At 43.9% G+C, this 13,822-nt stretch overlaps 1 protein-coding gene across 10 annotated transcripts in view; it reads right to left on the bottom strand.

Moving 5' to 3' along the window:
• FBXW7 (F-box and WD repeat domain containing 7) overlaps positions 1-5,798 on the bottom strand; it is a gene marked incomplete at its 5' end in the record, with an annotated part of 206,820 nt that extends 201,022 nt beyond the window's left edge. For 6 of the 10 annotated variants that reach the window (XM_079920973.1, XM_079920974.1, XM_079920967.1 and 3 more), the window contains one exon: positions 5,665-5,798. The remainder of the gene's footprint in view (positions 1-5,664) is intronic. The other 4 variants (XM_079920977.1, XM_079920975.1, XM_079920968.1 and 1 more) reach the window with 3 other exon arrangements.
• Between the last annotated feature and the right edge of the window lie 8,024 nt (positions 5,799-13,822).

Below are 13,822 nucleotides of genomic sequence, written 5' to 3'. Positions count from 1 at the left end.
TCCACCTGCCAATGCAGGGGACACGGGTTCGTGTCCCGGTCCAGGAAGACGCCGCGGAGCGGCTGGGCCCGTGAGCCATGGCCGCCGAGCCTGCGCGTCTAGAGCCTGTGCTCCGCAACGGGAGAGGCCACAACAGTGAGAGGCCCGCGTACCGCCAAAAAAAAAAAAGCAACTTTACAGTGACCTTCTTTCTAAAAGGTATACTAAAATTGTCAGGTCATGTAAAACTGTCAGACCTCTTTTTTAAAGGAAGAGGAATTGAAGTATCAATTATATATGTAGAAACATTATATAAAGTAAAAGCAGGTTTGAAACTAAAAAGTGGTCACTACTGCAAGAATAACCCCTTCCCCTGCCATAAACAGGGGACTCCTGAGATAAATAAGATTTATGAAACCAGGGTAAAAATATACCACCGTCCAATGCTGACATATGAAACAGATGTTTTGATATTAGCTGTGATGTAAAATTGCACAAAGTGAATTATCCTTTCTAAACAACACATCTGAGATTTATTTTTTGGGTGAATCTATTAACCCATGCTACATTTACCCTTAAGAACACAGCAAAACTTTTTAAAGTACAGAGTTAAATGATTTAAGTGATCTGGTAAGATATAATACTTGAAATTAACAAAACAAAAATTGTGGAGCTAATAATTCTACACAATGAACTTGGTCACTGCAAAAGATAAAAGCTTTAAGAAACAGAAGTACCAAACCTTAATGTTCTTATAGTTTGACAAATATTTTCATCTGATTCAAACAAACCATCAATACTTCTAATTTTACATCTAAAGTAAATGCTTTACAACTTATTTTCAGAACCTTTCAAAATTATACTCACAAGTTTCTTCAAAGATACTTCTGGCCATGATACACGGTCAGTATATCACTATATGGTATCTTATATGGTATGGTATCTTTGAATAAGAAATACAAGTAGTCCTACCTACTTTTTAGCTTCATCACCTTATAGATGGCATTGCCCCTGCTCCTCAGTCCATAGTTTTCATCACTGTGGAGGCAAAAGTACCTTGAACAGTAGACTCTGTGCTTTATGCAGAATCATTTTAAGACTGCCTCCAAGGAACACATCTCATTTAGAAAACAGAGACCAGCTAAAAGAGCCAGTCCCAGCTTTGTAGTGGAATGAAGCTCATACTGCATGTTGGTTGACTTGGCAGTCAGTGTTCTATACCAGGGGTCCATAAACAACGAGCCAAACCCAGCCTACCTCCTGTTTTTATGTATAAGGTTTTATTAGAACACATTCACATTCATTCACTTACATACTGTCTGTGGCGTTCAAGAGCACTTCAAGAGCAGAACTGCATTGTTGCGACACAGACCATATGGTCCACAAAATCTAAACTATTTACTATTCAATAACTGGCCTTTCACCAAAAAAAAGTATGCCAACCCCTCCTCTACACAATGAGATGCCGGAGGCAACACAAGACTTCTCCAAAAACCATCTCCAAGTACACGAATTGGGCTGCTGCTAGCCTAGGTGTGGGCTTTGGGACCATCCGGTGATAAAACACACAAACACACACCCTCAAGCCTCTTTAATCATCCCATATCAGTCCCAAAGTTGCCAAGGCAGAGCACATGAGGTGATCACTCCCTACTACCAGGGTCCCACCTTCCCCACTTGCCTTCACTAGTAAATCATGTTAACCCCAAAAGGCTGCCCTTTAAAGTTCATCGAAACATGATTTCGCCTGCATAAAAACTGTTGTGGAAAATAGTGGGTGAGGAGAGAAGGCACTCATATGGCATATATTCCAGATCCTAGAACCACCATAGATCTAGCTCCCTGTCTAAATAGCTGTGGCCCAGAAGGTCCTGCCATTTGAATTATCACTCTTAAGAAGAGGCCAAACAGGCTACTAAGACGGTGAATTGGAACTAAGGAACACAAAAAAGTGTGGATATACATATTCCCTACCTCACAATTCTTAATCCTTGTTAGTGTCAACACTAAATGCAAGTTTCACCACAAAAATTTTAAATTTTAATTTTTAAAAAAATCAGTCTTCCAATGTCCATAAATGCTTCGAAGACGTCTGAATTTTTTTAAGTGCCAAATTGGTTTTTGTTTGTTTTTTAATAAAAAGATTTTTTTTTAAGGCATTTTCAGCACTGCTGTGCCAACACAGGGATATCCCCTCCATTGTATGGGACACAAAGACACACACCAACTGCGAGCAGGGGAAGCAGCGTTCTTTGCCAGCTATTTTTAGCCCCACTTCGTCATGTTAGAGACCAAACTTAGGATAATAATGAAAGGCAAACTTTAAAAACATGAATTTGATGAAACAGATCTGTCCTTTTATGTATAAGTTCCTTAACACTGAAATCTTATATATTCTTCTGAACAATCTCAAGGGACCTATATACCTTACAAAAAGCTTGTTAGTATTTCAAAAATAATCATCTGCCCTAAGACTGAACTGGTGCCCATGTTTAAAGGTTGTTCCTCCTTTTTCAATTTCAACCCTTATTCACTTTTAAAACAGGAGAGTCTCATCCATTCTCCTCTTCCTGTATCTTTGCTAACTTTAACACATTCCCCTCCCCCCAAATACCCATTTTTCAGCTCTCTACTCTCCATCAGCACTATAGAGAAACCTTAGTACTTTTATAATGACTCCCAATTCTACATTTTCAGCATATCACTCATTATTTTACTGTCTTAAGATTGCATTGGTATCCAACTTTAACCCTAAAATTTAATGTCCAAAGTCCACTGCCTCATTTCTGAATTACTTTTTATAAGAAACCACTAGCACCATACCAACATACTGGAAGCACCTTCTTTTTCACCCCTCCATCTGTACAGCTCTTCAATGACTGTAGTGTAAAAATGTTAGTTCTCTAGAAAAACAAAACCTTAATCCAGGTATAATGTCTCTTGGCTTAAAATACGATTTCTTCTCAGTGGTCTAAAACTACCCTCTCAGAAACATTGTTCTCAGTTCATTCTTTGGGCTGTAAACATGTATCCACACAAACACAAATTGGCCCTAAGCCTATTCAACAATCTCCCTCTGTATTCCCATAAGCTAACTTCCTAATTACATTTGTCCCTCACCCCCTCCAATTCCAAAAGTCTTAAACACTTTATCTCCACCTGTTCTTTTCTTCCTAAAAAACACTTTCTCCTGGCTCAGACACTCCAATAAGTTCTGTATAGTCCAACATCAACATTTCTCTAGTGAAAAATGTACAAATACATGTACATCTATAAGGTATCAAACAGTTGCTGACACACAGTCATCGTAGATAAAAACTGGTCCATTCCTCCTTTTATATAATTTTGTGCAATCTGCATTTCACTGCCTCTGCCACCCATAAGCAAAAGCATCTCAAAGGCAGGGACCCACAAATGCTCTGTTGTTTCTTTGCTACCCAAATATACATTAAACATTACCATGATTTTTAACCAATCTATAGTCAAAACAATACAAGTCAAAGTTGTAAGCAACTCTGATGGAGTATAATCTACGTTCAAACTAGTTTGTTGGTCTGTCCACTTTTCCTCCCCCAAAAAACAGCCTATGCAAGACTAGATTTCTCTTCCTCCTATGTTTGTGAAGTATGGGATACATGACTTCCTCAAGGTCACAAAATAACAGATCTAGAGACATTTGTTTTTTTTGTTTTGTTTTGTTTTTGCGGTACGCGGGCCTCTCACTGTCGTGGCCTCTCCCGTTGCGGAGCACAGGCTCACGGACGCGCAGGCTCAGCGGCCATGGCTCACGGGCCCAGCCGCTCGGCGGCATGTGGGATCTTCCCAGACCGAGGCACGAACCCATGTCCCCCTGCATTGGCAGGCGGACTCTCAACCACTGCGCCACCAGGGCAGCCCGCGAAATTTGTTTTTGATTCCACGTCTAACACTACATCCACTACTCAATATATATATATATTTTTTTGCGGTACGTGGGCCTCTCACTGCTGTGGCCTGTCCCGCTGCGGAGCACACGCAGGCTCAGCGGCCATGGCTCACGGGCCCAGCCTCTCCGCAGCAGGTGAGATCTTCCCGGACCGGGGCACGAACACGTGTCCCCTGCATCGGCAGGCGGACTCTCAACCACTGCGCCACCAGGGAAGCCCCACTACTCAATATTTTGATGCCAGTACTTATTTAAAGTAGAATTAAAGGTTCCTAACAAAAGCATAACAAGGAAAAGGCATATAAAGAAAAACAAAACAGCTGGTGAAGTTCCAGAGGAGGGCAAAGTGATCAAAAGGATGGAAGAAATTATTTTAAGACAAAAAGTCAGGAAAGATGATAGTAAAGAGGAACAATCAAAATCTACAAACCAGGAAAAGATGAACTCCAGCTTGTTCTAGCAATTCTCAAAATACGAACTTGGGATGTGTCTTGAAACTTTATAAAGAGACAGGTTTGGGATAAATAAATGAACTGTTACATAATTCAGGGGCTAGTAAACTTGCAGAATTCATCTCTTCAAAAGAGAAAAAGTACAGGATGAAAAGTGTTTGAGAAAGTTTTAAATAAGTTTAATCAAGATCCTGAATGGAAAAGTTAGCATGGATAATCCCAGGCTTCACTCCCACAAAGTTTCTCTCAGCAGTGGCTTCAGAGAGTGTAAGCTCACACAATTGTCTGGAGGGGCCATAATTCTTAGTACTGCCTATGTTCTGTTATATAAAATTCCACCCTATGCTTAACCCTAAGGTCTGTATAAACATATGAAATGTCAATTACTTTCCTGCACCTTAATTTGGCACTCTGAGGGGATACCTAAATTACAAATCAAAGATTTTACAGACTTCACCTTTAAAATAAAGGAAGAGGAAAAACATCATTCTTCAAAGAATTAAACATCAGAAGTTTCTCCTCATTTGATACAGAAGCATGAGATAACTCAAATAAGCAAAGCTTCAAGTCATTCCAACAAACAAAAAACTGCTAGCAATTAGGACATATGCTACTGAAAAAAAAAAAAAAAGCATTTGGGTAAGGAAAAAATTTAACACCTTTTATAAACTGGTTAAAGTACTAAATGCTCTCCCCCAAATCAGTTGTGATCAAAAGACCTCAGAATTTCCTGAGTAACTGAAATGTTACAGTGTCTTCCTGATACGCAGGAACTGCACCCAGGAAATGAGAAGGTAAAAAAAATTCCTGTACCACTAGGTACTGAAATGAAATCTCTCAAGGAAGACTGGCAAAAAAGAAAGCAATTTTACTTTCAGGGGTTCAAAGAGTCAGGGGTTCCCACTTGGGAACCAAATAAGAGTTGCCCAGAGACAAAAACTACCGCGCTGTTTCCCACCGGGTGTACCAGGAAAATGTGTATTACAGAGATGTCCCTTGTGCGCACACAGGCTCTGGCTTCCTCAATTTCCTTTTGCCAATTACTGGCCAGAAAGATACCAAGTGTCCACCCTGGAGAAAGACAGAACTCCTCGAAGAGAAACCTGTGGGCTTGCGTATCACACGTACAGAGCGCTAAAAGGTTACAAAACACTGGACTGCCGGATGCCTCTCCCCGCAGTGAGGACTAAGGTACCCCTCTCGTCTATACACTCCCAACACTCCTGGAAAACACCGGCAAAACTCCGGAGGACGCCCCAGCATCCTCCCCCTTTCTATCCCTCCATTCCCTTTCCCAGGGCCACTCACACTTTAGAGAAGAGCCGGGCGCTGAGAGCGTGGGGTGCTTCCCTTCCTTCTTGGGACTCAGGCGGCAGCTGCGGCAGGCTCCGGAGCGTTAGTGAGGAAGAAGCGGGGCTGGGATCGCTAAGCCGGCGGCCACCCGGGACTCTTCCGCGCCGCCGGAGCAGACGAGGCGGCGGCCCCGCTTACCTCCTCTTTTCCTCTTCCTGGGTCTCTTCAGGCTGGGTCTTCTGCCCGTCCCGGGCCACTTCTCCCCAGACAGTCACGTTTGGGAGGCTCCGAATTTTGTTTTTGAAAAGTTTCTTCTGGGCGGAGGCTGCGGCCGGCCCCCCGGGTCCCCCCCGGCCCCGCCGCCCTCGGGGCTGGGGCAGGGGAGGGGGCTCTAAGAACTCCTCCCGGAGTCCTGCCGAGGAGCCGGGGGGCCGGCGACTGGCCGAGAAAGAAGACCCCCGAGGGGGCGGAGGGGAGGGGGCAGGGAAGGAAAGGACGGCGGCGCCGGTCCTGCTGTCCCCGCCGCCCCGGCCTCCGCTTCACATCGGGGTCCCCGCCCCCCCGGTCGGGGGGTGGTTGCCGGGCTTGGGGTCCCGGCTCATACACTCCAGGGCAAGATGCTACGGCCCCGGGCGGGTGGCCGAGGCGGCGGCGAGGTGGGGGACCCGGCCGGCTCCGCTCGGCGCCGCCCCCGCTCCCGGCTCCAGCATGTGTCGCTGCGGCTGGGACCCCCTCCCTCCACCTTGGGGGTCCCTCGCCCCGCGCCCCGGAACGGACAGAAGCTCCGGCCCCTCCTCAGCGTCCTCTCACCGCGGAGCAGCCGACTAGTCCCGACCCGAGGTAGCCGCCTCCCTGCCCCCCAGCCGCCGGCTCCGGCTCGGGCTCGGGCTCCGGCGTGTGCAGCCGCCGCTGCCGGCCGGGAAGGCGAGGGGGGGAGAAGAGGGGTGGCCGCGGCTCCCTCTGGCCCAGGTTAAGGCGGAGGTCTCGGCGGCGGCCAGTGCAAGGGCGCTGGGTCTCTCGGATGCTCCCTCGCTCTCACGCTCTCGGCGGCGGCGGCGGTAGCGCCCCGAGCTCAGCTCGCTGTCTCCCTCGCTCAGTGCGGGGCTCTCGCCTCACTCCAGAGAGAGGGGCGGGAGGAAAACGGCGCGGACCGATGACGCAAGTCACCTAGCAACCGCTCTCTTCCCCCCTCCCTTTTCTCTCCGCTCGGAGGCTTCCTCCGCGGGCCTTTTTTCCCCTTTCCAACCACCCCGCCCTGGGCGCCTCTGGCGCGCACGATGACGCTCCAAGGGAAGAGGAAGTCGGGCTCGGCGAGCGGGTGGGTGCGCCTCGGGCCGCGGGACTCGCCGCCGCTGCCGCCGCCTCTACGGCCGCGTCAGAACTCAGGAGAGGAAGGGGAGGAGCCGCGTGGAGCCTAAGCTGCCGCCTAAGCTTACCCCTGACCCGAGGGCAGTGGAGAGAGCTTGCTCCGTAGCGGTTTCCTTCAGAGCAGGTGGTGACTGCTCCTTGGGGAGCAAGGAGGAGGCCCAGGCCGCGCGGCCATGCTCGGGCGCGCATCACCCGAAGGTGAGGCATTTGGCCCCAACGGGCCTTCGAAAAGCCCAGCTGAGCGAGAAGTTATCTTACAGCTTGATCCGCTGCACCTGCTCGAGGGAGCGAGCGCCCCACCCTTCCCGCCGTGTGGGGCGAGACCCAGCGCCCGGTAACGCGTGGTCGGGCCGAGCAAATGTTTGATGAATGAATGAATGAATGCCTCCCTCCCTCCCTCGCGGAGCTCAGAGGAGTTTTACGGAAGTGCAAGCGCTTTGTAAACTGCGTAGCATTGTAAAGATGAGAGTTGTAACACATCCCTCTCCCCCCCCGTCCCCCTCCCCGCAAGGAAATAGGGGTGCGGCTTGAGTGAGGAGTCACACAACTTGAGTCTTTAGTGAAAAAGGAGGCGAATTGCTGGGACGAGGGAAGGGAGCCATCCTCCCGGAGAGTGTGGAAGGATTTTTGACTTTTTCAGGAGGAGAATTTAGCAGTGCCTCCCTTTCAGGAATCATTCTTGCTTGTGGTTTGGAGCTTTGGAGAGCTGGTATTGGTTGTTAATCAGTGTCCATTACCGTCATCAAGAAATTTTGGCCTGTGTTTCAGGTCTGACTCAAAGGCTGTTTCCTTTGTAAAATATCATTACCATTTAGGCAGGTCTTCCTACGGGTGTTATCCTGGAAAGTAAATCAAAGTAAAAAACTCATGAGGTTGAAAGGGTGGTTCTCTAGGACAAGAAATTTTAAGATAAAAGGATTTCAGAATCCTCAGAAATCTGTCTTGAACCTGTCCTGGTGAATAGTGTGAGAACGGGATAAAAGCAGCAGTGATGAAAGGAAGCAGATTCCACAGTTGGGTCTCCGGACTCTGGCGCTCCTTGCCTCGTCTGGAAGCAGCAGTAGTGGCTGTTACAGGTCTTTCCACCTCAGGGGGTGAGGCGCAAGTGTTTATAGGCAGATCTGGGGAGCTTAGAGTTCCTGACACTCCTGCCACCACCATATGCAAATAGGCCAAGGAAACTTGTAACTGGGTAAAATCCAAGGGCTCATTTTTATTAAAATGCTGCAGTAAAAGTGATGGGAGGAGGGAGATGGATATTGCCAAAGCAAGAAGAGACTCACAAAGTAGCGTCTGCACAGCTGACCTTCATCCAAAGTTCTAAGAACCAGGTTAACTCTCCTACTTTTCAGCTACCCTGGATTTGACTCTCTTCTAGTGACCAGTCCTTGCCAGGTCCTTCCAAATAAGACTCACAGGAAATCAAACCAGCAAGTGATGGCCCCACATGGCTACAAAGTAAATCTTTTTGGATTTTGCTCCTCTTCCTAATTTTTTGATGAAAATGGCAAGAATAAAATATACAGAATGAGGGGATTTTGTAAAGCCAAGCACCTCTGAGAGCTTTGGATGAAAAGAATGCAAACATCAGAGCTCTGCAACCCAGCAGAGGACACCTCCAGAAAAGTGTGTAACCACATGGAGCTTTTCAGCAGCCTGATCTGTTTTCGTTGTCAGTGGCTCCACCAGAGGACTTTGGTGCTGAGAGGCAGAATGGCACTCAGCCACCTACTGATGAAGTTACAGCTGCACTAGCTTAATAGGCAAGATCCACCCACTTCACCCAGTATGGTAACTGGAGGAAACAGCTGGAACTGGTGACGGCAGAGAAGGAAGTTCAAACATTTCCAACTTGGTCTGCATCTCTTTAGTTCTTTTACTTCTTATTAATCCAGAGGAGAAAACAGCTGGTTCATTCGCAATTCCAAAAAAAATCCGAAGTTTTAGGTAACAGCGTTCTTTGCCTGGTACATCAGTTTTTGTGATAAAGATCTGCATACTATGTTAAAATATAACAATGGGATATTTGTATAAGGCTCTTCTCTGCTACACTTGAAAGTGAGCTCGTCTGAGAAACTATTTTATCAGTTTTATTATACCACATCAGTAGCTTTTGCTGTCAAAGATTTCATAAGCTAAATTTTCTAGCAAAATTTCTTTCTAGAAATTCCATCTACAATATTCAGTTACTTTTAGCGGTTTTATTGTGACATATGCATTAAAATGCATAAATCAGTTATTCAGTTGTAATGAGTAATTGTAAAAGAAACCTCCATGTAACCAACCAGGTCAAGAACTGGAACACTGCCAGCACCCCAGAAGTCCCCCAGTGACCTTCCTGAACACAACTCTTTCCCTCCCTTTTAGAGGTAACCATTATTCTAACTTTTGTGATAACCATTTCCTTGCTTTTCTCTATTGTTTTATCTCAAGTATGCATGCATCCCTAAACAGTATATTGTTTGGTTTTGCCCTTTCTTGGAACAAAATAATATGTAACCTGTTGTGCTTACGGCTTCGCTCAACATCGTGTTTAATCCATATGTTGTTCCTATAACTGTAATTTATTCATTTTAATTGTTGCATATTACAGTGTTCTATTGTAGCAATATGCCGTCATTTATTAGGCATTCTATTGTTGATGGATATCTAGGTTGTTCCAGTTTGGAACTGTTACAAATGCTGCTGTAAATATTCCTCATGTATGTATTCCATCACGTCTATGTGAGTTTCTGTATGGTGTATACCTGGGAGGGGTTATGTGTATTATAAATGTGAACGAATCATGCCGCACTGTTTTCTAAAGTGTTACACTCACGCCCACTGTGTATGAGCCTCATGGCTCCACACCCTCAACCACATTTGGTATAGTCAGTCCTTTTCAGCTTTGCCAGCTTGGTGGGGGTGTATACTTATCATTGTGGTTTTAACTTGCACTTCCCTGATTGCTGATGCTATTGAGGACGTTTTCATAGATCAACTAGCCATTTGTATTTCTTATTTTGTGAAATGTGTTATCGTTTTCATGCCTAATCACCGAGATACCCGATTTTCCAATATCCTTTTATAGTCCACTTTTGAATGATATAGTTCAGGTAGGGTAATACTACCAAATGAGTTACATTTGGGACAAGTTCTTTCCAAAATAAGGATAATTATAGTTTACCTAATTATCTCTTATGAATTTGATGATAAACTTCTTAAAAGTAGGACTATAAGGCTATATATATAGAGATATATATAGATATATATATATATATTTTTTTTTTTTTTTTTTTTTTTTTTTGCGGTACGCAGGCCTCTCACTGTTGTGGCCTCTCCCGTTGCGGAGCACAGGCTCCAGACGCGCAGGCTCAGCGGCCATGGCTCACGGGCCCAGCCGCTCCGCGGCCTGTGGGATCTTCCTGGACCGGGGCACGAACCCGTGTCCCCTGCATCGGCAGGCAGACTCTCAACCACTGCGCCACCAGGGAAGCCCTATAAGGCTATATTTTTTACATTCCAAAATAATGCCATGCTTTCGGCTACTAAATTGTTGCTGGAATCCATCATGGTGGTTTCCGGTTTTGTTGTGACTTAGTTTCCCTCAAGTATGTAAAGCCAGATGTTTATTCTCTTGAATCTGTGTGACTAAAGTCTATTCTTTGTTGCTTTGTATTTTATAGGCAACTGTGTAACAAATTGTTTCACCAGCACAAATTTTTTTTCGTTTCCAATGTTCATTCATTTTATAAAAATCACAATGGCTTTTTCTTTCCTCCTAAAGTTCCTGCTAAAATACATACTTTGTTTGTTTTTTCATTTTACTCATTAATATCAAATACATACTATCCATGTCACTCCCTGGCAAATTTTCCCAGCATATTCTACTTGACTGTTTTATCATTTTCTTTTCTGTCAGTTCTTTGTTTAGAGTCAGTGATATTATAAGGCTGGAGGAAGACCCAGAGAAATTAAATGACTTACCCAGGGTCAGAAGAGCAAGTAAAAAGGAAGCCTGGACTCGGCCCCAAGTCTTCAAAATAGAGTATGCTCGCTATTATATCACAGTGGCCCTCAGGCTCGCTATTATATCACAGTGGTCCTCAGGCTCCTGGAGCAGTAAGGTAAATTAATTCTCCTGGTCTATAGAGTATTTTTCACTTCCACATGGCAAACCTCTTATTCTACCGTTGGATAAGGTTACTTTATTTTAAGCCTAACAGCTTTAGGATCAGATTAAGATTGGTCTAAATAAAAATAAAAGAATAGGGGCTTCCCTGGTGGCGCAGTGGTTGAGAGTCCGCCTGCCGATGCAGGGGACACGGGTTCGTGCGCCGGTCTGGGAGGATCCCACATGCCACGGAGCGGCTGGGCCCGTGAGCCATGACCGCTGAGCATGCGCGTCCGGAGCCTGTGCTCCGCAACGGGAGAGGCCACAACAGTGAGAGGCCCGCGTACCGAAAAAAAATTAAAAATAAAATAAAAGAATAAAATTTTTATAGATTAATATAAATAATAGTGATAAAAAGGGGTTACATGGAAACCTGCTTTTTAAAAAGCAGATTTCTCCACTCTTGCCTTCATCCCTTGTAGCCAGTCTGTCACTAGGCCCCATCGCCTCTCCAGAGAATTACCATACTTCCTCAACATCTGAAAAAACAAAAAAAAGTGGTTGGTAGTGTCAAAATGATGCAGCAAACGCCCTCGGATTTGGTGATCAGCTCCCTAATAATATCATAATGCTGTTAAAAATGTTGGAATATATCAGAACTTGAAAGACATTTTTAAATACAGGAACAAATCAATCTAGAAAACTTATCAACTGTTTGATAAGATTGTCCCTGTGTGGCCTTTATCATCATCTAGGTTTGCATAAAGGTTGATTCTAAAAATGAATGATAGATGACTACTAGTTTTAATGGAAAATAAATTTAAATGATTTTGAAATAATTTTGTTATGTTTGATAATTTACCTTTAAAGTTTCAGAAGAATCCTTCATTTGATTTTGTCATTAATAGTCACTATTTTTATCCAGTAAAATCTGACTGTTATTTTTAAAATAAAGTATCGAGTGAAAGCAGCCTTAAAGAAAATAACTTCATAAAAATATTAAGGTAGGCTTACACATAACTTAGCTCTGAAAAGCACAGGTTTCTAAATGTTTTGGCTTGAAATTCAAAACTGAGTTATTGAATTAACGGTAGGGAGTTGCCAAAGGTACCAGATGCATAAATATTATTTGTATATTTTTTGTCTTCCAAAAAGCAGTGGTACGTAGAAAACACAAAAGGGTTGGAATATCTATTCTAAGCATAGAACTTTCACATTTACTTCACCATTCAATGAACAAATTTACTTACCACCTACTATTTCCTAGCACTTGACTAAGTGCTGGACGTATAATGGTGAAAACAATGGTGTCCTGGCTTCATGGAGTTCACGGTCCGGTGCCAATATGTCCTAGGCTTTATACTTGACCCCAGCCAGTTCCATCTAAAACTATTTGAGCTATATTATCATCTGATGATATATTTTATGAATAATTGGGTGACTGCTTTGTTCTCTTGATAAGCAAATAAATGATCACAGGCTAGAAACCTTCAGTCGTATTGTCATTTTTCAGATTTTCATTATGACAATTTTTAAACATACAGAAACATTGAAAGAACAATATGATTTCTGTTCATACACCTTCCACCTAGATTTAGTCATTGTTAACATTTTGCTATATTTGCTTTATGTATGTTCTCTGAAACACTTGAAACTAAATTGCAGGCATCATGATGCTTCATCCTTTTTCTTAGGTGATGCTTCAGCAGGTATCACCTAAGGAAAAGGATATACCTAACCCCAACCTTTAGTCAGATCTAAGAAAATTAACAAAAATCTATATCTAAATTTAGTTCACATTTAAATTTTCCTGATTGTCCCCAACAATATTTTTTTCTAGCTTTAATGGGATATAATTGACCAATAACATTGTATAAGTTTAAGGTGTACAACGTGATGATTTGAGATGCCCACGTATTGTGAAATGGATTACCACAATAAGGTTAGTTAACAAATCCATTACCTCACATAGTTACCTTTGTGTGTTTGTTGTGGGGTGGGGGGTGGAGGACATTTAAGATCTACTCTCTTAGCAAATTTCTAGCATAAAATACCAACATTATTTTTGATAGCTTGTGTCCTCCCCCCCAACCTGATCCAATCAAGGTTCACACATTGCATTCTTCAATCATATTTAAATGTAAATATTTTTAGGGAAACTAAAAACTGGGCTCTCCAATACTATTTGGAAGTAATTGCTTTACATTATATCATTTCCTTTTTAAAATGTTATATTTTTAAGTCTACTAAGAACGTTATATATTTTCAGTAAAGGGTGATCTCCTTTCCTTCAGTGGCTTTTTCACTCACCTTTGACTCCGTGTGGCTTCAGTGGTTGGGGGAGGTGCTAAGCATTCCTCTGTTTTCCGAAAGCAACCTGTACGTTTCTCAGACGCTGCTTCCTTCTTCCTTTGCCCAACCAAGTCTTCCCTGGAAGGCTCTGATATTCCAGCCAAAACCCTTATTCCCTCTTTCTCCTCTCCTTGAATTTGTCCTAAATGTCTAGGAGCCCTTTCAAGAGCATCTAACTCACAGTTCCTTATGTTCTCATTCTCTACCTGTCTTTCAGGCTACCACAACCTCTGCTTAACTCGACCAGCATCTGCATCTGATTTTCGTTACCAAAACCCTTTCACTAGGAGTCCTGTGCACCAGAACCCACCACCACTGCAGCCTGCCACCACAGTATGTACTTAGCTGATTCCAAAGGAA

The sequence above is a fragment of the Stenella coeruleoalba genome, assembly GCF_951394435.1.
Source record: "Stenella coeruleoalba genome assembly, chromosome: 4".
Taxonomy (NCBI): domain Eukaryota; kingdom Metazoa; phylum Chordata; class Mammalia; order Artiodactyla; family Delphinidae; genus Stenella; species Stenella coeruleoalba.
The sequence above is the reverse complement of the archived record's forward strand: the minus strand, read 5'-3'. Positions and strand labels throughout refer to the sequence as shown.